Below are 26,320 nucleotides of genomic sequence, written 5' to 3' on the forward strand. Positions count from 1 at the left end.
GAGAAATCAGGATATTATAAAACAGAACCAAAGGAATGAAAAAATGGAAGACAATGTGAAATATCTCATTGGAAAAACCACTGACCTGGAAAATAGATCCAGGAGAGATAATTTAAAAATTACTGGACTACTTGAAAGCCATGATCAAAAAAGAGCCTAGATATCATCTTTCAAGAAATTATCAAGGAGAACTGCCCTGATATTCTAGAATCCATCGATCGCCTCCTCAAATAGATCCCAAAAAGAAATCTCCCAGGAATATTGTCGCCAAATTCCAGAGCTCCCAGATCAAGGAGAAAACACGGCAAGCAGACAGAAAGAAACAATTTGAGTATTGTGGAAACACAATCAGAATAACCCCAGATCTGGCAGCTTCTACATTAAGAGATTGAAGGGCTTGGAATGCGATTTCCGGAGGTCAATGGAACTAGGATTGAAACCTAGAATCACCTACCCAGCAAAACTGAGTATCATGCTCCAAGGCAAAATATGGATTTTCAATAAAATAGAGGACTTTCAAGCTTTCTCAGTGAAAAGACCAGAGCTGAATAGAAAATTTGACTTTCAAACACAAGAATCAAGAGAAGCATGAAAAGGTAATCAAGAAACAGAAATTGCAAGGGACTTACTAAAGTTGAACTGTTTTGTTTATATTCCTACATGGAAAGATGACATGTATGATTCATGAGACCTCAGTATTAGGGTAGCTGAAGGGAATATGCATATATATATGTTTATATATATATATATATATATATATATATATATATATATATATATATAAGTGAATGTGTATGTATGTATATATCTATGTGTATATATATATGTGTGTATATATATGTATATATATATGTGTGTATATATATATATGTAAAAGAGAGAAGATATCTAAAAGAAATAAAATGAAATTAAGGGATGAGAGAGCAACATACTGAGAGAGGGAGATAGGGAGAGATAGAATGGGGTGGATTATCTCGCATAAAGGTGGCAAGAGGAAGCAGTTCTATGGGAAGAGGGGAGAGGGCAGGTGAGGGGGGAATGAGTGAACCTTGCTCTCATCAGATTCGGCCTGAGGAGGGAATACCATACATACTCCGTTGGTTATCTTACCCCACAGGAAAGAAGATGGAGGAAGATAAAAAAAAATAAAAGGGGGGGTATGATGGAGGGGAGGGCAGATGGGGGTGGAGGTAATCAAAACAAACACTTTGGAAAGGGGACAGGGTCAAGGGAGAAAATTCAATAAAGGGGGATGGGTTGGGAAGGAGCAAAATGTAGTTAGCCTTTCACAACATGAGTATTGTGGAAGGGTTATACATAATGATACACATGTGGCCTAGGTTGAATTGCTCGACTTCTTAGGGCAGGTGAGTGGGAAGAGAAGAGGGGAGAGAATTTGGAACTCAAAGTTTTAAAAACAGATGTTCAAAAACAAAAAAAAAAGTTTTTGCATGCAACTAAAAAAATAAGATACACAGGCAACGGGGCGTAGAAATTTATCCTGCCCTACAAGAAAGGAAGGGAAAAGGGGATGGGAGGGGAGTGGGGTGACAGAAGGGAGGGCTGACTGGGGAATGGGGCAACCAGAATATATGCCATCTTGGAGTGGGGGGCAGGGTAGAAATGGGGAGAAAATTTGTAATTCAAACTATTGTGAAAATCAATGCTGAAAACTAAATATGTTAAATAAATAAATTTAAATTAAAAAAATAAAAATAAAAAAAAAGAAGAGCCTAGACATCTCCATTTTTAAAAATGATCATGGAAAACTCCCCTGAAATCATAGAATCAGAGGGCAAAATAGAAATTGAAAGAATCCACCAATCACTTCCTGAAAGAGATCCCAAAATGAAAACTCCCAGGAATATTATAAGCAAATTCCAGAGCTCCTAGGCCAAAGAGAAAATACTTCAAACAACCAGAAAAAAACAATTCAGATGTGAAGCCACAGTCAGGATAACACAAGATTTGGCAGCTTCTTCATTAAAGGATTAGAAGGCTTGGAATATGATAGAAGAGGTCAAAGGAGCTAGGATTACAACCAAGAATCACTTATCCAGAAAAACTGAGGATAATGGTTCAGGGGAAAAAATTAACATGTAATGAAATAGAAGACTTTCAAGCATTCCTGATGAAAATACCAGAGCTGAATAAAAAAAAATTAACTTTCCAATACAAGACTCAACAGAAGCATAAAAAAGTAAAAAGGGAAGAGAAATAGTATAAGGGATTCAAGAAGGTTATATAAACTTTTTATACTCCTACATAGAAAGATGATACTTGTAATTCCTAAAAACTTTGTCATTATTATGGCAGTTAGAAATTATATATAGAAGACACAAGTGTGAGTTGACTATGATGGGATATGTAAAAAAAATAAAGTTAAGGGGTAAAAAAGAGCAGTCCCCTGGGAGAAGGGGGAAAGGAGAGGTAGAATGTGGTAAATTATTTTGCATAAAAGGTATGAAATAGCTTCTACAGTGGAGGGCAAATTGGGAGGGGGGTAGCAGACAATGCTTGAACCTTACTCTCATTGAAATTGGCACAAAGAGGGAATAACATACACACTCAGCTGGGTATAGAAATCTATCTTGCCATAGGAGGGGAAGAGGATAAAAGAAAAGGGGAGGATGATTAAAATAAGGGTAGATTGGAGGAGACATTGGTCAAAAATAAAACAATTATGAGGACAGACAGGGTGAAAGGAGAGAGAAGGATGAACAAGTTAAAATAGGATGGAGAAAAATATACAGTAATCATAACTGCAAAAAGATTTTACAGCATGTTTCTCTGGTAAAGGCCTCATTTCTCAAACATATAGAGAGCTGAGTAAAATTTATAAGAATAAAAATCATTCTCCAATTGATAAATGGTCAATGGATATGAACAGCTAATTTACAAAGAAATCAAAGCTATCTGTAGTCACATGAAAAAATGCTCCAAATCACTATTTACTAGAGAAATACAAATCAAAATAACTCTGAGATACCACCTCACACCTATCAGATTGACTAGTATAACAGAAAAGGAAAATGAAAAATGTTGAAGGGGATGTGGGAAAATGGGTACACTAAATTGGTGAAGTTGCGAACTGATCCAACCATTCTGGAGAACGATTTGGAACTATGCCCAAAGGGCTATAAAACTGTGCATTCCTTTTGACCTAGCAATACCTCTACTAGGTCTGTGTCCCAAAGAGGTCAAATAAAAAGGAAAAGGGCCTATATGTACACAAACATTTAGAGCGGCTCTTTTTGTGGTGGCAAAGAATTAAACATTAAGAGAAGTCCAGAAATTGGGCAATGACTGAGCAAGTTGCGTTATGTGATTTTGGTGGAATACTATTGTGCTATTAGAAATGACAAGCAAGATGCTTTCAGAAAAATCTTGAAAGACTTACATGAATTGATGCAACGTGAAGTGAGAACCAGGAGAAGAATGTAGTCAGGTAAAGAGCAATATGGTATGGTGATAACTTGTGAATGACTTACCTATTCTCAGCAATCCGATGATCGAAGACAATTCTGAAGGACTTGTGATAAAAATGCTATCCACCTCTAAAGAAAGAATTGATGTAGTCTGAATGCAGATCTTAGCATGTTTTTTTTAATTTTATTTTTTTACTTGTTATTTCCCACTTTTTCTTTTTTTTAATTTTCTTTTTTAGAATATAGAGTTTGAGGTTGAGTCTGAGTTTGAGTCTGAGTTCATTTTCGCTGCCTGTTCATGTTCCCAGCCAACTACTTGACCCTTGAGCTTTTTGTCAGGGTATGACTGCTTGTGGAGTAGAGAGTACTTTGTCCCAAGCTTTAGGGTCCAAGCACTGCTGTTTTCAGATCTACTTCTACTCCACCGTCACTCCAGGCTCTGTCACAGCAGTACCTCCTCCTCTCCCAAGAACCACCAATCAGGACCGCAATGCAGATCCAAGCAGGGCACAGCAAAAGAAACTGCCTTAGTGCCCACAAAGTGCTTCTTTGCACTCCCGCTCTGATCCGCTGCTAGATTCCTCCCACTGTGTGAGTCAAGAACTTGGGAAGCAGCAGACGCTGGAGCTCTGGAAGCAGCCACAGGAGCTTCTTGCTGCTGCCACCACCACCACTGCACCACCTCCCCCACCCCCAGGGCTGGTGGTCGAACTGCTCTGAACTTGATTCCGCAGTTTCCCACTAACCTGCTCTTTGGCGTTTGTGGGTTGAGAAGTCTGGTAACTGCCACAGCTCAATGATTTTTAGGCCAAGCTGTTTAGGCCAGCTGACTCCAGGTCTGGTCTGTCCTGGCGTGGCCCACGCTGGACTGGGCTCTGCTCCCAGCACCATGTGATAGACCCTTCCTGGCAACCATCCAGGCTCTCCTGGGCTGGAGAGCTGTTTCCCTCTGCTATTCCCTGGGTTCCGCAGGTCTAGAATTTGTTCAGAGCCATCTTTTACAGGTGTTTAGAGGGATTTGGGGGAGAGCTTAAGCAAGTCCCTGCTTTCCAGCCACCATCTTGGCTCTGCCCCTAATTTTATTTCTTTTTCTTGTTTTTTTTTGTCTGTGTTTTTTACAACATGAGTACTATGGAGATATGCTTTGCATGACTGCCCATCTATAACCTATATCAAATTGTTTGCCTTCTCGATGAGGGGGAAGGGGAGGGAGGGAGAAAATTTGGAACTCAAAATTTCTTAAAATGAATCTTAAAAATTGTTTTCACATGTAATTAGGAAAAACCAAAATATTCAAACTCAAAAGAAAAAAGAATTAGTCTAGGTGTATGAAATGGGTTAAGGAAAATCACCTACAGCCAGATATCAGAACAATTGGCTCTTACGTCCTCTATTGCAAATAATAAAGAGGCATGGAGGAAGGAAGGTTTGTGGGTTATTCACAACAGAAAGCCTTTTACTTTATGCCTAGAAGATTCTATGCTTTCATTAGAAAGTTCAGCAAGGGAGTAGACATGTATATTGTTGGTCCAGTCCTGCTTTCTTCCATTACATACGCCATTTCTTATGCAACATGGTATCATGAATAGATTAGTGGCTTTGAAGTCAGGAAGACCTGAGTTAAAGTCCTGCATCTGACACATCCTGGCCATGTAACTCTGGGTAAGTCATTTAACTTCTCCCCAATTCAGAAAGCTTTACTAGGCCAATCCTGTATAAAAATAGCTCTTCAGACTCCAGAGATGAGAAAAGGAATCAAAGCAGACTAGTTAACATAGGTTTAAATTAATAAGATTCGATTTAAGGTAATAGCAATTAAGAGAAAATATGTTTGGGAACTAGGAAGCACATTAAAAGTACAAAGGTTGTTATTTGCTTTTAAAAGTTGGCTCCATATTATATATTCGTATTTCATCACAATTTTGTATGCCTTGCAAATAATTTCACTTCCTACAATTTGTGAGAAAATAGCTCCCATTGTTCCACATCTCTAATTACTCATTGACCTGAAAAAGACCCAGATGACTGGTTTGTAACATCTGATGACAAAATGGCGCCATCTAGAGGTGACTCCACAGAACTTCAGACACATTATACCTAGGTCCCAAAGAGGATTCTGAGAAATGTGACAGATTGACTCACTTAACCGAAAGGAAACATAGCAGAGACAATGCTTTCTACACTGAAAATATTCCTACATTCTAAAATATTTCTAAAAATCATCTTCATCACAAAACAGCTTGAGGTCACTTGTGAAACATCCCCATTTTCCTTGAAGTTCTTGTAGACACGGTAATAATATTGCTAATAATGCACATTTAAATTTACAAAGCATTTGTCTTCCCACAACAACCCTCTAAGGAAGATCATTCAAGTATTATGATACCCTCCTTAAACATGAAGCAACTGTGACGCAAAGAAGTTGTAACTATACTTATGGTTATATGGCTGGTAAATGCTTAAGCCTAGAGCCATTGGCTTACAGGTTACAGGGACGTAGTGGAAATAACATGCAACATGGAGAATCTAACTCTATGTTGCATGTTATTTCCATTACATGACTGTCACCTTTATTCCCTGAATAAATCATTATATTTCTATAATATTTCTATGTTACAATGTACATTATAATATATAATTTCTATAAATAAATAAATTGTATTTCTCTAGAATAGAAGAGATTTGAATGATTAAGGTGGACTGATCCACTAAACCTAACCCTCCTCCAAACACGTGTAATTCCTCTGAAATCAGAACTAGTGTTCCATTCAAGAACGTTCTCAATCTCAAACTCATTCTCAACTCCTCACTGCCTTCCCCAACCACCACCATATTGCTGGTTGTTATATCTTGTCTCTTCTACTTCCACATCTCTCATATATTTCCTCTTCTCTCCACCTACACATTCATCACCTCATTATCTCTCACCTAGAATGTTAGAAAGATATCTTCCATGTTCATCTCTTTGCTTCCATTTTCTCTTTTTTTCCTAACCATCCTCCATATAACTGCCAGAATAATTTAACTTACAAGTCTGACCATCTTACTTCTCTCCTCTAGAATTTTCAGTGGCTCCCTATAGTCTCAAAGATAAAATAAAAACTCTTTAATCTGGCATGTAAAGCCCTCCATAGTTCAACTCCAGCCTACCCTTTCAGACTCATTTCATGTAATTCATTTTCACACACTCAACATTCCAGTAAAATGGTCTCCTGGCTGCTCCCCAAGCTTACCATTCCATCTACTATCTCTATGTCTTCCCAAGACTGTCCCCATGCCTAGAATGCATACTCTCCTCATCTTTGGTTTTTAGAAACCTTAACCTTTCAACACTTACCTTGATGGGCATACCTTTCTTTGTTATTGCCACCTCCCTCCTCAAATTACTTCATATAGCCAAGTCCTGATTAATACAAAGAATGGATCCTGTGAAGTGGTTGCATCATTTGAAATCACACTATTCAAAGGTATAATATATGTAAAATATGATCATTGGTCCCAGCTCAATGGAAATAAGCAAAAAAAATGTTTTGAATAATGGGACCACTTCACAGGATTCGCACTAATTAAGACCTAACTTTATAGTACAGTGTATATGAATCCTCCAGGAAAATGGAAGCTGTTTGAGAACTTTTTGAGTTTGCTTTGTATCCACAGGAGCTAACACAGGAAGTTCTATGCAGCCCACAATTAACAGATGATTGCCCTATGAAATGAATTCAATAATAAATAAGCTAACAATCACAAAGAGAAGAAACATGAGTCTGCATTCAGGACATGAGAATTCAGCCATCCTCAGGCCTTGGTAGAATTCTTTCTATGCTTTTTCTCCCCAGTAGAACGTCAGTCTCGTGAGTACAGGCTGGATTTGTTTTTGTCTCTGTGTCCCAGTGCAGGACCTGGTGCCTGGTGTACAGAAGGAGTTTGATAAATGCTCACTGAATGAATGAATTGGCATTACACAAAAATTCATTGGCCAGGATTAGTTGTCTTTGTTGATTAGTGTACAAATCCAATGTATTTCCTAAGATTATGGATTTTTTTCCTAATAACTGAAAATGTACTAATGGCTTTTCCACCATATTTATAGCAAATATGAACTCCACAACCAAGCAAAAAGACATTTTTCTGTCTTGTTCACAGAATTTCTTCTAAGCAATCCAAGAAGAAGCTGTTTCCCACACACATTTCCCAGCCAAATGCTGTTCAGATAGCAAAGTTCATCGGACAGAGACATTCTTAAAAGGCACAAAGAGTTAAGTATGTAATTTTCTTAATAAGACTGAAAAGGCAGTGCATCATCCCTCTCCCCCAACTATGGCACTCTGGTTGACACCATGTAATTTGTGGGGTATCTATACTTTACAGGGGAAAGGAAAAAAAAACAATACCTAGTTTCTTTTAAAGACTGTTTTGCTGCCAGTGGAAAAGAAAAAAATCATTTACTCTTTTGCAATTATGGCCATAAATCTTACAGGGGAGACATTTAAGGGTGGGCACAAAGCTCCCTTTATCTTACCCTGGGGAGACAGGCTTCTGGACTGAGGATACTCATTGTCATCTTAGGCACAGGGACTGAACCTGTGACTTCACTGGGACAGGTGATGCCTTCTACTTGGTCAGGTCAGTACTGTCTTTACAACTAATTGCCTTAAAGATTTAGCTAACGAGCAGTTGGAGCTTAAGTAACTCACCTAGGATCATACTTTCAGTGTAGATCAGTGCAAGACTTGAACCCATGTCTTCTTGGCTTTGAGGCCAGCTCTCTAGCCACTATATCATGACTCCTTTCTCATTATAATCTGAAGTCAGAGGTCCTTCCCCTGCTTTTTTCATGAACCCCTTTGGTAGTGCCATGAAACCTTGGAATGCTTCTCAGAATCTTTGCTGCCTACATTCACAATGGAAGAAACTGCCAAATTTCAGTTAGAGGAGCATGAAAATTCAAATGTCATTTTCCCCATCCAAGTTTACAAAGTGCCCTAAAATCTATCTCTAGACCCCTTAGTGGTCCCCGGGTTAAGAACTCCTAACCTAAGGAAGGCAAAAAAGAAGATGTAGCTGACATCAATGTACCTGACAGAGAAACGGAACTTCCAGCTCAGAGGAAACTTTTTTCAGGCCCTGCTCTAATAAGCTGACTTTTGTTTTCTAAAATATTAAGCATTTGCATCCTAAAGCAAACTGACATCCACTCAATTAAACAGAAGGTGGGTTTTCTCACTACTAAGAACATAATCAAGGCAGGGTCTAAGTGGGGCAGAAACCATTCAATTTTATCAGTGAACTGATAATCCTCTGCTCAAATCTTCCATCAGTGCCTTCCTAGTGTGGAGCAGGTCCTAGGTTTTGGAGGCTATGGAAGCCTTGATAAGTCCCAACAAGGTGGTAAGGCTTCAGTTGCATGCCCTATGATGAGCTGTTTGTTTATGGTCTATGGACCAGTCTAGCTAAGTCTGGAGAGGCCCAGTGCCAGAGTAGTTTTAGGAAGATGGAATTTTTTGGTCCCAGTCACCTTGGAAGAGCATCTTCTAAGTCCTAAAGATGGCCTTGATCTTTGTCAGTGGATAAAGAACAAATCCTAGATCCTTGAATTGTCACTGTGGAGAGGAGTGCAAAGGTCTCCAAGTATTTGAAGGGCTGTCACTTGGAAAAAGGATTAATTTAACTCTACTTAGCCCCAGAAAAGTTAGAGGCAATGGGCAGAAGTTGCAAAGTCATTACTGATAAAGCACCTACTAGTACTATTATATGCCAGTACTATACATACTAAGCCTGGGAAAACAAAGGCAAAAATAGTCCCTGCCCTCGAGGAGTTTGCAATCTAATAGAGGAGCCAATGTGCAAATAATTCTGCACAAAAAGGATATATACAGGGCAAGCTGGAGGTGATTTCAGAGGGAAGACAATCACTTGTTCGGTCAATCAGCATTTATTAAGTCCCTTCTATGGGCCAGGCACTTTAAGAGGGACAAGGACAAACTTCAGCTTAAGTGTATCTTCCTAAGCATTAGAGCAATTTAAAAGTAGATTGAGCTGCCTGGAGAGGTTGGAGAGGAGATTTTGGTTCTGGTACAGGTCAGATTAGACTTCCATGGAGGTCCTCGCCAACTCTGTCTGTGCTTCTAGGAATACCTAAAGTGCCCACTGGGATGACATGATTTTGGAGCTGGGGTCATGGGAGCACAGAATAAGAGCTCTTCAGAAGCCTCTGAAACCATCTGGTCTGGCTCAGACCCGACTACGAGGAATCCCTCTTCAGTCCTTCTGACAGGTGGTCATTCAGATTCTGCTAAAAGGACCATAGGACTATTGGTCTGGATTGGAAGGGACCCTACAGACAGACCATTGAGACCATCACCTTCCTTTTAGAGATGAGGGGATGTGAGATCCTCTTGGAACACCACTACTGAAAAGTAAGCACTCTCATTAGACAGAGCTGGCTTGGGTCTTCGAAAAATTTTGTTTTTATCAGACCTGGAATTTGCTTAGTTTAGGAGACTCCCAAAAAGGAAACAACTGCTACCAGTTCAGGTCAAGATCCCAGTCTCAGTTTATAATTTTAAAGTGGAGTCTGGGCCACTAAGAGGTTAAGTGACCTGTTCCAGGGTCACAAAGCCAATATGTGCCAGACGTAAATTCTGATAACAGCCTTCAGGAGCCCGAGGCTGGCTCTCTCTTTCCTTTGCCATGCTGCTCACCTGGGGAAGTCTTTATGCTGCCCAATAAACCACTTAATACTTTCTCACACCCCACTCATCCGCTCTTCAGCCTGACTGTATAGCCTGTTTGAGGACACCAAGACACAGCCCCTATGGCTCAATATGGATGCTCATGAATGGGGACCAACTGACTGAAATCAAAGGATCCTGGATTTACTAAAGTGATTTTTGTTGACCTTAGAAGGTGGGGTTTCCAGGGCCTGCCTTGGGCTCATGGGCTGGAAAGGATGCTTTCATAATCATTTCTTATAAAAGAACTTAAAACCAGGTTTCTTGGGGCACCAAATAGAAGGACTCTGAAGCATCAGAGACATAGAGGGCCTGGAATGCCCTCTTTCTGTGTCTTTGCCTCTTGGAATCCCTAGCTTCCACCAAGGCTCAGCTGATGCACCACTTCTCACATGAAGTCTTGCTCGATCCTCCCGGCTGTTAGTGCTCTCTCCTTCCTTCTTAAAGTGGGACAGACAAATAGCCCTGCTTATTTGAGTTTAATTTCTGTCTTTCTGTCTCCAACATCTAGAAGGAAACACCCATAAATGCCTAGTGAGCAACAGCTATTTTTTTACAATTTGTCCTGTTATATCCAGTACCTTGCTCACTGCCTCACATCTATTAAGTGCCTACTATGTGCTGGGCATTGTGTTAAGTGCTACGGATACAAAAAGGGACAAAAGATAGTCTCTGGCCTCTAGAATCTTACAATGTAATAGGGGAGACAACAAAGGAATGTATACAAATAAGCTCTATACAGGATAAATAGGAAACAATTAACAGAGGAAAAGCACTAGAATTGGGGAAGGCTTCCTCTGAAGGGTGAGATTTTAGCTGGGGCTTAGAGGAAACCAGGGAGGTCAGTAGTCACAGTAAGAGAGAGAGAGCATTCCAGGCACAGGGGACAATCAGAGAAAATTCCCGGAACTCAGAGCTGGAGGGTCCTGTTCATGGAACAGCCAGAAGGCCAGATATGAGGGGGGAGCGGGATATAAGAAGACTAGGAAGGAGGGGGCTACATTACGAAGGGCTTGGAATGGCAAACATTTTGTATTTGATTCTGGAGACCATAGGGAGCCACTGGAGTTTAGTGAGTAAGGGGGTGGTCACACCTTTGCTATAGGGAAATCCCTTTGCTAGCTAGCTAGAGGATGGATTCAGTAGGGAGAGAATTGAGGCAGGCAGACCCACTATCAGGCTGTCAGAGTAGTCCAGGGGTGAGGTGATGAGGGTCTGCATCAGGGTGGGGGCAGTGTCAGAGAAGAGAAGGGGGCACATTCAAAAGATGTCACCAATGTCAAATCAACAGCCCTTGGCAACAGCTTGGATATAGGGGGAGCGGCGAGAGAGAGTGAGGAGTCTGGGATGATGTGTAAAGTGTGAGCCTGAGGGACTGGGAGGATGGGGGTGCCCTCAACAGTAATAGGGAGGCTAGGAGGAGGGCAGGGGGAGGGTTAGGAAGAAAGATGATGAGTTTTATTTTGAACATATTGAGCTTAAGAAGTCTGAAAGGCAGTTGAAGATGGAAGTTTGGGGCAGGGTAATTAGAAGTGAGCAGCTAGGTGCCACAGGTGGTAAAGCACCAGGCCTGAAGTCAGGAAAACTCATCTTCCTGAGTTCAATTCATGCCTCATAAACTTATTAGCTGTATGATCCTAGTCAGGTCACTTAACCTTATTTGCCCCGGTTTCCTCATCTGTAAAATGAGCTGAAGAAAGAAATGGCAAACACTCCAGTATCTTTGCCACAAAAACCCCAAATGGAGTCACAAGAGTAGGACAGAATCGAAAAAATAACTGAATAAAATGAGGTATACTTGAAAATCATCAACATAGAGATGGTCATTAAGTCCAGGTGAGCTCAAGAACGCATCAAGTGAAAAAGTATAGGGGGAGAAGAGAAGAGGGCCCAGGACCAAGCCTTGAGGGACACCTATGGTTAGAGGGGATGATCTGGAGAAGGATCCAGCAAAGGAGACAGAGGAGTGGTCAGAGAGGTGGGAGGAGAATCAGGAGAGAGTGATTCTGAAAACTCGGAGAGAGGAGAGTCTAAGACAGTGACCAACAGTGTCAAAGGCCACAGAGAGGTCAAGGAGGCTGTGGATTGAGAAAAAGACCATTGGACGTGAGGACTAAGATCATCGGTCACTTTGGAAAGAGCAGTGTGATGGAAATGAGAACATTGGACACCAAATTGTACGGGGTTGAGAAGCGAGTGAGAAGAGAGGAAGTGAGGGCACCTGTCCTGGATGGTTTTTTGCCTTCTTGAGGAGCCTTTTTCATACTACGTTAATAAACACTTGTTGAATGGATGGCTGAATGAATGGAACCTTCAGTAGAATATGAATTCTTTGCGGGCAGTAAGTACTTTTCATTGTCCCCCACGCCTAGCGAAGTGCCTCACACATAGGATCCTAGATTTAGGTCTGTTCAATGTCTTAGATGCCAATGAATCCACTGAGTCACGGAGATCACTCAGCGAGCAGCTATCTGAGGCAAGATTCAAGGCCACCTCTTTGTAACTCCAAGCCCTGGATCCTATCCTGCCCTGTCATGCTGCCTCTCATAAATGTAAACAGCTGTAGGTATGAGGAAAAGATGGGGCTTATTTCTAACAAATTGTGCTCCCCCCACTCCCTCATCTATGGCTGAAGCATTTCTTTCGCGAGTACCCCTTCCTCTGTGCTGTTACCACACTGCCCTGGCTGCCCAACTCCAAGGCCATGTAATCCCAGAGCTCATTGTGGGTGAGAGTTTCTCATGTTTACTCAGTGTAGATATCTGAAGGCCAGAGAAAGGATCCAGCTGCACCCATGGGAGTTGCAGGCTGTGTTCCCCAGTGGAGAGCCAGAATATTTATGTTCTTCTAATCAGTTTCCCCAAATGATCCACCAGGTTAAGCTAATTCTTCTACGGAGCTGAGTTTTTATTTATTCCCTTTTCTGCCTCCATAGGGCATAAACCTATTCCCCGAATTGAGAAGCTGATTTAAATGCTCACTTTTCTGAAGCACAAATTAATGTAATCTTCTATTAGATGCTAGTTACTGTCACGGCTCCGTTTGTGCTGCATTGTACTTAACCACATTTTTAAAAAAAACACACCATGTTTTCCCTTTGATGGATATTGCAAGCCATTCATTTTTCTCCAGCTGTAAAGGAGATAGTCAATTGTAATAAGTAAAATATAAGTTATCCATTTCGTCTTCTCAATTGAAAAGAGGGAGCACAAAATGTCTTGCAGCTAAGCCTCATTGGAATTCTTACCTTTTCCTATGTATTTGGTCCACATTAACAAAAATAATAACCCGCCACCCCTAGATGCCTAGTGAATGTAAAAACCGGTACCTTGGATGCAACATTTCGAAAGATGTTGGGATAAATGAATAAATCAAGCAGAATGGAAGCTCTTGGGTTGGGAATGTGTTTTCATTTTGTCTCCATCTCCCCAGTGCCTTGCTCCTAGTAGGTATTTAAGAAATACTTTTTGAAAAGGAACAGGTTTTGGGGTGGGAACCTTTGGCCTTGAGGCCACATGCAGCCACATGTCTTTTGATTGAATCCAAACTTCACAGAACAAATCCCAAAAGGCTGCAGGTTCCCCACCCCTGGCTTAAATGAAGAAAATATAAACAAAAAACCAATAGATAAAAACAGAAAAGGATCTTTCATTGCCAGGGCTCCTTTTTCCCATCCTGGTCAATTTGTATGAAAATGCAACTTTTGAGGACAAACCTATTGGGAAGTGAGGAGAAAGAGGGACCCAAGAACACTACCCGCAATCCCCAGGATCTGAGAAACAATAAAGCTACCACCCCAACTAAGGCTTGATCAAGAGTGGGATGGGGTTGGAACTTGTCTGGAGCCTGGTAGCTGGGAGAAGGAAGCAATGCCTTCCCTACTGCCTATTCTAGCTAATCAGCATTGTTAACTAGGGCCTAAGCTCAGTTGTTTCTATGCTACTGGAGCATAAGTGCAGTCAGTGTTCTCTAAATTTCCATACCCCGAGTAAAGTTCCAGTGACCCCACTCCAGTTAGGTAAGGAAATGACTCTGGGATCTCTGATACCAAGATGAAGAACAAGAAATGACGGTGAATATTTTAAAAATCTAATAGACTATCAGCTCCTCAAGGACAGGGACATTTCCACTTTTGTCTTTGTGTCCCCAGGGCCTAGCACTGTGCCTGGTATATAGTAGGTACTTAATAAATGCTTGATGATTGCATCAGATTTCTCAGATAATGTTTTGGTATCCAAGATATAGAGAGCAAAACACACACGTACCTGTATAAGTACATGTGCATGACCAAAAGTCATTCCCCGCTAGATAAAAGCTTAAAGGATAAAGGAAAATTGTAAATTATTAACAACTACAGGACAGAATGCTCCAAATCGCTAATAAGAGAAGTGCATTTCAAAACAACCCTGAGGTTTTGCTTTGGCAAAATTGGCAAAGGCGGCAGAAGATAATATTAGTCAATGTTACAGGGGTTGTAGAAAGAGAAGCATGCAAGTGCATTATTGGTGGAACTGTGAATCAGTACAATGATTTTGGAAAGCGATTTGGAATTATGCATATAAAGTGACTAAACTGTCCATGTTCTTTGACTCAGAGATTCTGCAACTGGGATTACACTCTAAAGAGGCCATTTATAAAAAAAAAACCCTGGTACACACCAAAATATTTATAGAAGCATTTTTATTATAGAAAAAGCTAGAAATAAAACAAATGACAATTGATTGGGGAATGGCTAAATAAATTAATGGAATGGAATACTACTGTGCTGTAAGAAATAATGAATATAGAGAACCATGAAAAGACTTATGTGAACTGATACAAAGTGAAGTAAGCAAAGCCCCTCCCCCCCAAAAAAACCAGACCCAATGATAACAACAATGGAATTGGAAAGAACAATCTCAAAAATAAAGAACAATCATAAAAAATAAAAAATAAATGTTGCAAAATTACAAAGGGATCATTAGGTCACTGACCCACCAAGCAGAAAAAAAAGGCAAGGTGATTAGAAGTTTTAGGACAAGTTTCACCTACTTTAACATTTTTATGGTCAGACCCAAAACTAGAGAGGTCAATCAGAATTTTGTCCTAGGCAAGGAAATTTAGAGGGACAATTTCAAAATTAGAGGGCCATTTTCAATCTTTCAGCTGAATAGAGACAACTGAGTTTACCATTTAGTTAACAAGATAATTAGTTAAAATTCAAAGCAACCCAATGGCAGTTTGTTCCTCCTGGCAGCTATAACTCAACCCCCCAGCTCTTTACCAACCATACCCACCTGCATAAATACTCGGACTGAAGAGTGGATTTCAGGATGCTTTCCCCAGGTACTAAAACTTGTTGATTACAGCTCTGGCCTAGGTTCATTCCTGGTTTAGCCATGGGTGCCCAATGAATTAGTTTATGAAACTATTTCTTGTTATCTAGTATATAGCAAAGGCCTAAAAGAACAAAATAGAGAGAATCAGGGGCATTTTGAAAAGGGAAAGGAGGAGGGAAAGATCCATAACTTGAGATGCTAGATTCTAGAGTCAAAGTTCACTTAGAAAGCTGGGAGATAAGATAAAGTTCCCTGGGACCTGGAATGGGAAAAGTCTTCTGCCATGCATATGGGTCAAGACAAGCTTGCCTTGCCTAACCACCTAGCCCAGGGCCAGAACTGAGGGTGGATCAATGTTCCATCCTTCCTATCATGAGGATTTTTCCGGCTTACTTTACAAACACCATCCCACCCTGATCCCAAAAGCTAACTCACTACTTAAATATGCTGCCTGGATTATCACCCCAGAATGTTCCTTAACCTCTCCTCTCAGATACTATCATAAGGAATGCTACTGATCATTTAAAGCAGAAAGGAAATATGACATGGCGGGAAAGAATACGGAACTGAGAATTATCCTAGCAAGCTTTAGAAATTTAGCACTTACTGAGTATGTAGAATTCTAGTTCATTATATGCCGAAACTGAATGAGATAATTTATTTTAGACCTTCCTTCATTTCCATTGCATCTTCAATCATTTCTCTCTGTCCTTTTCCCTCCCTCCCTCCCCTTTCTCTTCCCCTCTCCCTCTTAAAGAGGGAGAGGGGAAGAGAAAGGGAAATGAAGGAAGAGGATAGGGCCAAGTACACATATAGACGGATTCATATGTCAGCCTAATTAGTGGCTTAATGGAAGATTCAGCACTCATAGCTTGACATGCATCTTTTGGAATATTTTTATCATCATTAAATCAATCCTGCCATCACTATTGGAAAGGGTGTCAAAGTTTACTTCTCTATGCTTCCATTCACCGTCCCTATGACTTTCTGAACCAAAATACCCCTCCTGGTCAACATCCCCAAATATATGTTGTCCTCCCCTAGTAGAATATGAATTCCTTGAGGGTGGGGACTATCTTTGCTTTTCTTTCTGTATACCCAGTGCCTAGCTTTGTGTCTGGCATACAGTAGGTCAAGGCTGTCCAGAATACAGCCCGCAGGCCACATGCAGCCCACAGTGCGATTTTATGCATCCCACCTGTGACTTTTAATTTTTACTAGCAAAAAAAATAAAATAATAATTTGCATGGAATGCATATTAGATTTTTTAATCCCATCACTAATAAATAATCTCATTGATGTTAATTTTCTTCAGTGTTTTTAGGCGGTATTACAGACAAAATATAGCACACGGAATTTTCAATTGATCTGTGGGATGTGTTCCATCTGTACGAAGCAGACTAGTCAGGATGTGCCTACCTTTATACTGTTGTGTTGTTGCTTTGTTGTTTTGTGTTCGCTTTTGTGCTTCATGCCTTCGCCTGTCGTATTGACGAGGCACATGTTCCCCCACTTTCTATTAGTGTACTGTATTTTTTATTCTGGGTACAGCCCTCAAATAATTATTTTATTTTAATGTGGCCCTAAGAAAACCTAAGGCTGGACAGCCCCGTAGTAGGTAACTAACACAATAAAATAAAAATTCAGGGAAAAAAATTCCTATTCCAGAGTGGTTGAAGTTGGACTTCTAGGCTCAGTCATCACCAGAGCAAGCCTTATGTAACTGGAAAATCCACCAGAAATATTTTTTTCTCATGCCTCTTCTTATACTTTTCTTTCCCAAGAATTTCCAGCGGCAGGTCTTTCTCAGCCAGAGTTGATGGTTCACGTCATCTCCATCTCTGTAGAGGACAACTAGACATCCGCACTCCTGCAGAAACATCGATGTTCTAGATGGATGACCCTGTTACTTTTCCAAATGTGTTCAGTAATTCCGGTGAGTGAGAAGGGCTGAGATGGTACAGTTGCCTTGGCTCTTACTCCCACTTACTGAGTTGGTAACTAAATTGTTGTTTAAAGAACATTATAAATGGGCATGGAGTCAGTGCTCTCTCGTCAGAAAAAAAATCTAAATTTGTTTGTGAATAATTGTCATTTTCCCATTTGTGAGGGACAGTAGAGTGCTTCCTTTCATTTCCAAGGGCCTAATTTACTCTCTCAGCTTATCCATAACCATGAATTGAGAATTCCTGGCCATGAATGAGCTCAGTTCTCTGCCACATGAAATACCAACAGCAATGGAGTCACAGACTGAGCGCTGGAATGACCTTTGGGGACCAGCTCTTCCACCTCCATGTTTTACAGAGAAAGAAACTGAGGGAAAGGAAGTGGCTTGTCCAAATAATTACAATAGTAAGGACCCAGATGAACCCAGATCTTCTTGCACCAAAGCCAATGTGTTTTCTGTTACACCTCAGTTTATTTATTTAAAAATGACTTTGCTCAGATGCATGACTTCTTGTACGTGGTTTGACTCAGTCAAGATCCAGGAATCAAAATTTGCCTTAAAACATAACACGAATAGATAGAGCACTGAACTTGAAGTCAAGAAAGGTTGGGTTCAAATATCACCTCAGATATCAACTGGCTATGTGACTCTAAGCAAGCCATTCAACCTCCCTAAACCTTTAGCCTTCTCACCTATGAAATGGGGATAAAATAATATCTGCCTCAAAGAGTTAGTTCAAGGATCGTATGAGAGAATGTATGCGGTGCATTTGTCAAACCTCAAAGAATTATAGAAACGTAAGTTCTGATGATAAGGGTGATGATGGATTTCATTCCTTCTCTTTTTTATTAAGTTCCAATAGAAATGCCACTAGGACAATTTGTTATCTCACTATTTATTCTTAATATTTAATGTTCCAAGGGCTGTTGAACAGGTAGACAAAATGACTTCAATGACCACCATAGTGATTGAATAAAAATATTGGAATGTGAGTTCATCTTCTGTGGGATCACTGAAAATGCTGGACAGGTCTAAGAGCAGAAAACATGGCAGGGATGGTCTCTACCTCATCCTGTTTCCTCCGCTAGGTCTTTATATTTTGAAAGCTTTTCCTTTCCCAAAGCTCAGAGCTTAAGAATATTTCATACGGCAGACAACATCTATTAAAAATGTTGTTCTTAAATTTTTATGGATCAATGTTATGCCCAGGAGATTGTGTGAAATACAATAACAGTCTGGATGCAGTACAGTTCATTCGCTGAATTCTCAAGGATATTCTGAGATCTGTATATGTAAGATAGGGATTTGACATCTGTTACTTCCTAAAATATAGTGCACTTCTCACGTATAATTTTAGCCACCAGGTCAGGTCTCTTTAGGTATTTGGTAGGTGTTAATTTTGTGCAGTCTGCATTGATTTTAAAAAATTCAGATTTCTTAAGAATAACTCTTCTGTAATTTGCTGTTGTTTATTCAGTTGTTTTCAGTTCTGTTCAACTCTTCGTGACCTCTTTGGGGGTTTGGTTGGCAAAGATACTGGCGTGGTTTGCTATTTCCTTCTCCAGCTCATTTTACAGATGAGGAAACTGAGGCAAACAGGATTGAGGGACTTGCCCAGGGTCACACAGCTAGGAAGTGTCTTAGGCCAGATTTGAACTCAGGAAGATGAGTCTTTCTGATTTCAGGCCTGATGCTCTATCCACTGTACTACCTAGCTGCCCTATATTATCTTCTGTAATATCTGGTGTCAATGACTGGGTTCTAAATGGTCATTCACAATCCTTTCTATTCCCATAAACAAATCTGAATGATTCTAATGTTGCTCTGTTCTCCATGCCACCATATCTCTCTTAGGAGGAGTTACATTTCAGTGACCAAGAACCCCACTGGCTGACATTTACAAGTCAATGGCAGGATTTCCAAACTACTTTTGCAGACCTGGGACACAAGAAGTCCCTTCTGCTTCTCACCCTGTCTGGCTTTCCCTTGTTGTTTTCACCTGGACTCCCCGACCATGTCACCAATAACAGGTTAGACCTAGACGAGGGGTCGGTGTTACTGTGGTTGTTGTCATTACCATCATTATTCCTTGGGCTACTTCAAGTGTCTGTGACACCATCCAGACTCCCATGGAACCAAGATCTGAACTTGAGTCTTGGTAGAAAACGGATTAAACAAGCACAGTGAAAATCAGAAACATGGCACGATGGTCATGCATCAGATTAAGAGTCAGGAGGCCTCTGCTTGAATCCCAGATTGGCTACTGATTGCCTGATTGGAAGTAACAGGCTACTGATTCCTATCCCAAGACCTCAATTTCTCTAGATACCACTTATATACTAAAGTCCAACCTGGGTATGAAACCCAATATTGTTTATATTAATGTAGCGATGGTTAAAATCCATACAAATATTCTTCTATTGGTAGATGTCATAGTTCATGATAAATGTTGTGATAGTTATATTTATAAATCACAATATTTATTTCTGAGTTCTGGACTCAGAGTTGAGAAGACTTGAGTTCAAATTGTACCTAAGTTAACTCTGGGCAAGTCATGTAACTTCTCCCAACCATCCCTATCAGCTACCACCCACAGGGTAGGCAAGCCAGCCTTGCCAAAGCAGCAAGGTACCCTGAGGGAGCAACAGGAGGTGGTCTATGCCGGGGAAGTCAAACTACTAGCGCTGCTGCCATCCTGACTACCATTTATCCTCATGCTACAGTGGAGAGAGTCCAGGACCCTGAGCCCAATAACCCCAGGAGGATCTTCCCTCTGCCCACCCTCCCACCCCAGTCCCCACCCCCATCACTGGCTTTGCTTCCAACCCTTTCTTCAAGCTATTTCTTTTGGAGATGAGACATGACAGCTACCTCTGCACACCCTGCCTCCTCAGCAGCCACTGAAGACCCAGAACAGAAAATTCTTCCCACCAAATTCTTGACATTGCCAAGTGCTTCAACATCTGACAAAGATAGAATTTGATCACTGGAAATGACATGAAAGTAAAGGCCTTAAATCTGCTTTTCTGCTGCCTCCTCAGCCTCATGAGCCCTTTGCATTTACATCGCAGCCAAAATGTCTCCTATATGTTGTCTCCCCGCATTGGAAAGGGAGCTCCATAAGTGACGAGTCTGGCTTGCTCTTCTGTTTGTAACTCCAGTGTTTTGCACACAGTGAATGCTTAATAAATGCTTTTCATTTATTCATCCACTTAGGCAACTCATTAAGACTTATGGTGTTGGCGTTTTTGTGTCTTTGTATGTTATGGTTGTCTTTGTTCAAAGATATCAGAGCTGGGGGTAGTAATCACCATGGGCATGAACTGGCTGTGCTTGCCCCTCCTCTGAGGTAGGATCAGCCAACACTCTGCTATTGGGCATATGGAGATAGATGCTCATTTGCAGCCTTTTGAGGACCTACTAATGGTAAAACCCAGAACTTTTTGCTTCAGATAGATAGTGAGTGAGAGAGATAGAGTGAGATGGAGAGGTAGAGAGGGAGAGATAAATGATATAAATATTGTGATTTTAGATACACATATCTAAAGATCTATAGATCTATCTCCATATATAGACTTTATAGCTATAGATACACATACAGATGATAAAGATACAGACGATATGGAAATCTCCTTAGCACCTAGCCCAGCATCTGTTAATTAATAGCTTAAATGATCTTTGAATCTGAGGCCACAAATTGGATATTTGCCTCACAAAAATTATAGTATCTGGGGAGGGGGAGGAGCGGGGGAGAAAATCTGGAACTCAAAAAATTGTGGAAGTGAGTGTTGCAAACTTTAAAAAATAAAATAATTAACTTTTTAAAAAAGAAAGAAAATTACAGTATCTGTGCTAGAGAATGAATTGACCTGACTAGGAAGCTGAAGCATTTCCCAATGAAGGAAGGCTAAATACTGAATTCTGCTAAAATGTCCAGCTATGGTGATGAAGACAACATAGATTATTTTTAAGACAATAATTTACACTAATTACACATACCAATGGGCAAGGACACCCAAGAGCTCCAAGAGCAGCAACGGCACTCAGGCCGTTGGCTCTTCCAGCAGCCTCAGTTCCCGCTGCAGCCACCATCCAGGGAAGGAGCCCTTGTGGAGATATGACCTCTGGTCACTCCTTCTGCAGGACTACAAGTCCCCAACACACCTCGGCAGTTATACCTTCTGAAGCCCAGTCCTCAGTGCTATCAAATGGCTCAATGTCACACACCTAGCTGGTTTTGTCAGTGGTAGCCATTACAGAAGGTGCACTACTGTCTGCTCAGCGACCATGCCCTAAAGCCTACCTTGATGTGTTACCTCTGCCGTTACAAAGTGAGCAGGGTCTGGCTTGTTTCCCATTTATCTCCCTAGAGCTTAGCATAGTTCTTTGAATGTAGTAGGTGCAGGGTAAGTGTTGTTTCATTCATTCAGTAGTCAATTTGACACATCAGCCTTTTTGTACACAAGAGGTGAAATAGCTATATGCATTCTGGGTTCTATTGTTATGAAAAATAGATAAATAACACCAAACCAAGCTAAAATTCATTTTAAAAATTCAACAAGATATTTTATGATTGTTAATTAATTATTGCCTCTATATTTCTTGAGATCAGGGTGATTCTTTTCACTTTAAGAGTCAAGCAGAGGGAGGCCAACCAAGGAGAAAACTGAGAGAGAGGGGGAGGAGGGGGAGAGGAGAAGAAGAGAAGCGAAGAGGAGGGAGAGAAGGTGGAGGGGAGAAGGAGAGGAGGAGGGGGAAGGAGAGAAGGGGGAGTGGGAGAATGGGAAGGGGAGAGGAAAAGAGGGGAAGAGGGAGAGGGGAGGGAGAGGGAAAAGGGAAAGGGGAGAGGAAAAGGGGAGAGAGGGGGGAAGGGAGAGGGAGAAGGAAAGGGAAAGGGAGAGGGAAGGGAGAGGGAGGGGGAGAGGGAGGAGGGAGGGAGGGAGAGAGAGAGAGAGAGAGAGAGAGAGAGAGAGAGAGAGAGAGAGAGGGAGGGAGGGAGAGGGGGAGAGGGAGGGAGAGAGGGGGAGAGGGAGGGAGAGAGGGAGAGAGAGAGAGAGAGAGAGAGAGAGAGAGAGAGAGAGAGAGAGAGGATGTTGATGATTTTCAGCATGTGATTTGAATTAGTTTAATTGAAACAATCCTAAGAATACCTGCTGTATTCACTCAAGTATCTTCATTTGCTCCATCAAGCTCACCTGTACTGAGACAGGGCTAATATATTGTGCCCCTTTATTTATTTTTAGCATAATAAAAGATAATTTCCCTCCATCCCATTTGCTGTGTCCATTCCATTATCAGCAAGGTCATTTAATTTAGTGTCCTCATTAAGTGCCAGTTGGAAGTTTAATAACTTTGATGGGCCCAATGTTCTGTCATCCCTGCCTCCCCCCACCCCCCAAATGTTTTGTGTAATTTATTCTTGTTACAACTCATCCCCCTTCATCTGCCCATAAACGGCAGTCCTGGTATTTCATGACATTGCCGCACACCATATAATTTACAAACAGCCTCACATACCTAAAGGTCTGTTTAGAAAGAAAGAATAAATTGTCTACAGCAGAGAGAGCTCCCTGAAACAAGGGAAATAACTAAGTTTCATTAGCAATAGTTCCAAGAAAGAGGGTTTTATATTTATAGTGTCTTATTCCTCATTGGATAACTGTTACACAGACATGGGAGGGGGAACAAGCAGTTATTTTACTTTCTTAATTAAATTGTTTGCCACCACTGGTGAAAGAGTCTGTTTCTATTATGTTGGCAACTTCTGGGCAAGTGGAGTTCACTTGCTAAAGAGATTACAGAGCCAAAATTAATAAGAATTAATTTTCTAAGGAAGGATTGCAACAGAAAAAAGGAAAGAATGAAGAAAGAAAGAAAGAAAGAAAGAAAGAAAGAAAGAAAGAAAGAAAGAAAGGAAGGAAGGAAGGAAGGAGGCAAGGAGGGAGGGAAGGAAGGGAAAGAAAGAAAGAAAGAAGAAAGAAAGAAAGAAAGAAAGAAAGAAAGAAAGAAAGAAAGAAAGAAAGAAGAAAGAAAGAAAGGAAGGAAGGAAGGAAGGAAGGAAGGAAGGAAGAAAGAAAGAAAGAAAGAAAGAAAGAAAGAAAGAAAGAAAGAAAGAAAGAAAGAAAGAAAGACAGGAAGGCCGGAAGGGCGGGAGGAAGGCAGGGAGGAAGGAAGACAGCAAGGGAGGGAAAGAAAGAAACAGATATGACTGGTCTTAAAGAACTTTGTGTAGGAGTGTGGGAGTCTGCTTTGAATGTTGAAACCCACAAAAGCCTGGAAATTCACAGGAGGCAACATTTTTCACCTGTCCTATGATATCCAGGTGTCTCAGAGACTTCTGAACAGACAATAAATCTACAAGCCACCAAATACAGATTCTGCTTTTTCCCATGCCTTGATACTGAACTCCTATTAAGGCTAACGGGAACTGCTATGAACACCACCCAAGGAGGAAATAGACCTGTCTTGTCTTGCCTGTTAGGGAGCTGTCCTACCATGTTCTAATCCCAGTACATGAGGCTAAAGAGGAAACTTTGTCTGGAGCTGCCTTTAAAATCCCTGATCTTGGGAGCAGAGCTAGGAAGAGCCTGATTATTTACACATTATTCATTTTAGTCTCCTGTTAGGGGACTTCAAGGGCTAGAGTTAGAGGGGGAGAAAAGATTTTGAAAAACCAGAAACCCCTGGAATGAAGTGAGCCAAATGGTCCCGGGCTGTTCTGGCATTGAGAATCAGCGCTTCTCTGATGAAGATGTACTTTGAAAACCGTAATTCTGTGTTTAGCCTATGCTTTGCTATTCACATCGTAAATGAGAAGTAATGAAAGGTTTTTCCAGGGTTAAATTTTCCCTAGCTCCTTTCCCGATAATGACAGTCATATACATCTCCTGAAACTGACTGATCTCTCCTTGAAATTGTAGCATCAAATCGAAAGAAACTCACCAACCAGGCAAGTGTATTTGCTAACTCTCGGCCTGATGTCAGTCTCCAGAGAAGTTGTCAAGTTTTTTAAAATGGATATCAACATGGGAACTTCTAGTGTTTAAATCAGGCAAGATCTCACATAATTTCAAATCTGTTTTCTGTTGGATGGGGAGAGAGTGGGGAGGGAGGGCTGAGAAACAAGACCCCAGCTTCAAGACACTAGGGAATAGCATCAGTTCTCTTTTGGAAAAATTCAAATGCCTTGAAAACTTTATAAACCTGGATAGGTTGGAAAATTAACACCCATCAGGAGACCCCACCACCACCACCAATTTTCAAGGGTTCTTTAAGGAGGTCAGAGGAAGCATTTATATTTTACAAGTTCAGAATGCCGCAGAGTAGGTTGGTATTTTTTCATTTCTGTGTAAATGACCTCACGCTACTCCTCTCCCACAATGGTTTGCCTATGAGAGGGTAGCTACACAGATGCTAAAGGGCAAATGAGACAATTGTCAGGTAAAAAAGAGAAGAGAACCATCAGCCAAAGTCCTGTCTAATTGTTAATATTTATTTTTTGTTGGGAGGGAGAAGAACATTTTTGTTTTATTTTGCTTTTAAAGAAATAATATGTCTTTTAGTCTGGAAATTAATAGGACCTTGCTTTTAATTTTTAAACTAGAAATATAATGGTATAGGCCAGGTTTCTTTCATTCTGCAAGGGCTGGTGCTAAAAGCATGCACTGGAGTGGACCTTGTGGAGCTAGCCTACTGTTTGCTAACATACCTATTTCAAATCCCATGCAAACAGACAGCACTTTGTTCAGGTGGGGATGTAATTTTTGGAGCCGGCGTCTGTGATCTAAAAAGAAGTCTGTCTTAAGAAATCTCACACATTCCTGTTTTGCTAAGACAATGAGAGAGTGCATTAATTAATACTGAATGGCAGTAGGATTCCGATGGAAGTACTCCTGCCTTTCCCGCAAAGACCAAACAAGCTCATTAGATACCCGTGCTATCACACCGAATATCCAATGAGTTAATAATACTGGGGCACTCAGAAAGAAGTGTGAGCCCATGTTGTAGGATAACAAATATGATGAAATATGGTGTGATAAAGTATTATAAGCAAAGAACCTTACTTAGAAGGCAAAGACCAGTCTGCAGCAGAGACATCAGAGTACAGGTGAGTGGGCAATAAACATCTACACTTTGATATAAGTGTAAAGCCTTTAAAACCGACCAAATATCACCACTTTAACTCCCGATTGGGGCGGGGAGGTGGTGAGGAGAAGAACCTGAAACATCTCACCAGTTTGGTGAAATTGAAATTTTCTCTTCAATTCTCTACCACCCCGACCCACCTTCTACACACACACACACACACACACACACACACACACACACACATTCAACCACCATCACTAATTTTTTTTAGAATAACTAGAGGAGGTTGGCAGTAATACTCTTCTCCTTGAATGACCTGGTTGTTAAACTCCCAGTTGATCATGTATTTCGGGAAAGCAATACAATGGTAAACCAGAGCAGCTTCTGCCCGCCTGCTGTTCCTGTTCTATTCTAACATGTCACACGAGCTGTACCAATTTCCCAAATAAATTATTTGTAATAAGATCTTCCCCCCCACCCCACCCCCAGCCCTGCATGTGTAAATCACAGCTTCACGTCCAGGCTTGGGGAAGCTGGACTGTGAATCACATCGGATTTCTGCTCTTTGATGTGCCACAGTGTAGCAATTCATATCTATTAAAGATTTAGCAAGATGCAGAAGCGTAAGTGCATTTAATCAAACATGTAATTATTTTTATGCCTCCAATGCAAAAATATGCCTAAATGAATTTATGGTGATTTGGCAAATCAGTGGGGATTTTATATATACATTCATATACATCCACATACATATAAAAGTGCATACACATATATACATGTAAAAGTGTATATACATATATATATGTA

This window comes from Trichosurus vulpecula, chromosome 5 (assembly GCF_011100635.1).
Source record: "Trichosurus vulpecula isolate mTriVul1 chromosome 5, mTriVul1.pri, whole genome shotgun sequence".
NCBI classification, from domain to species: domain Eukaryota; kingdom Metazoa; phylum Chordata; class Mammalia; order Diprotodontia; family Phalangeridae; genus Trichosurus; species Trichosurus vulpecula.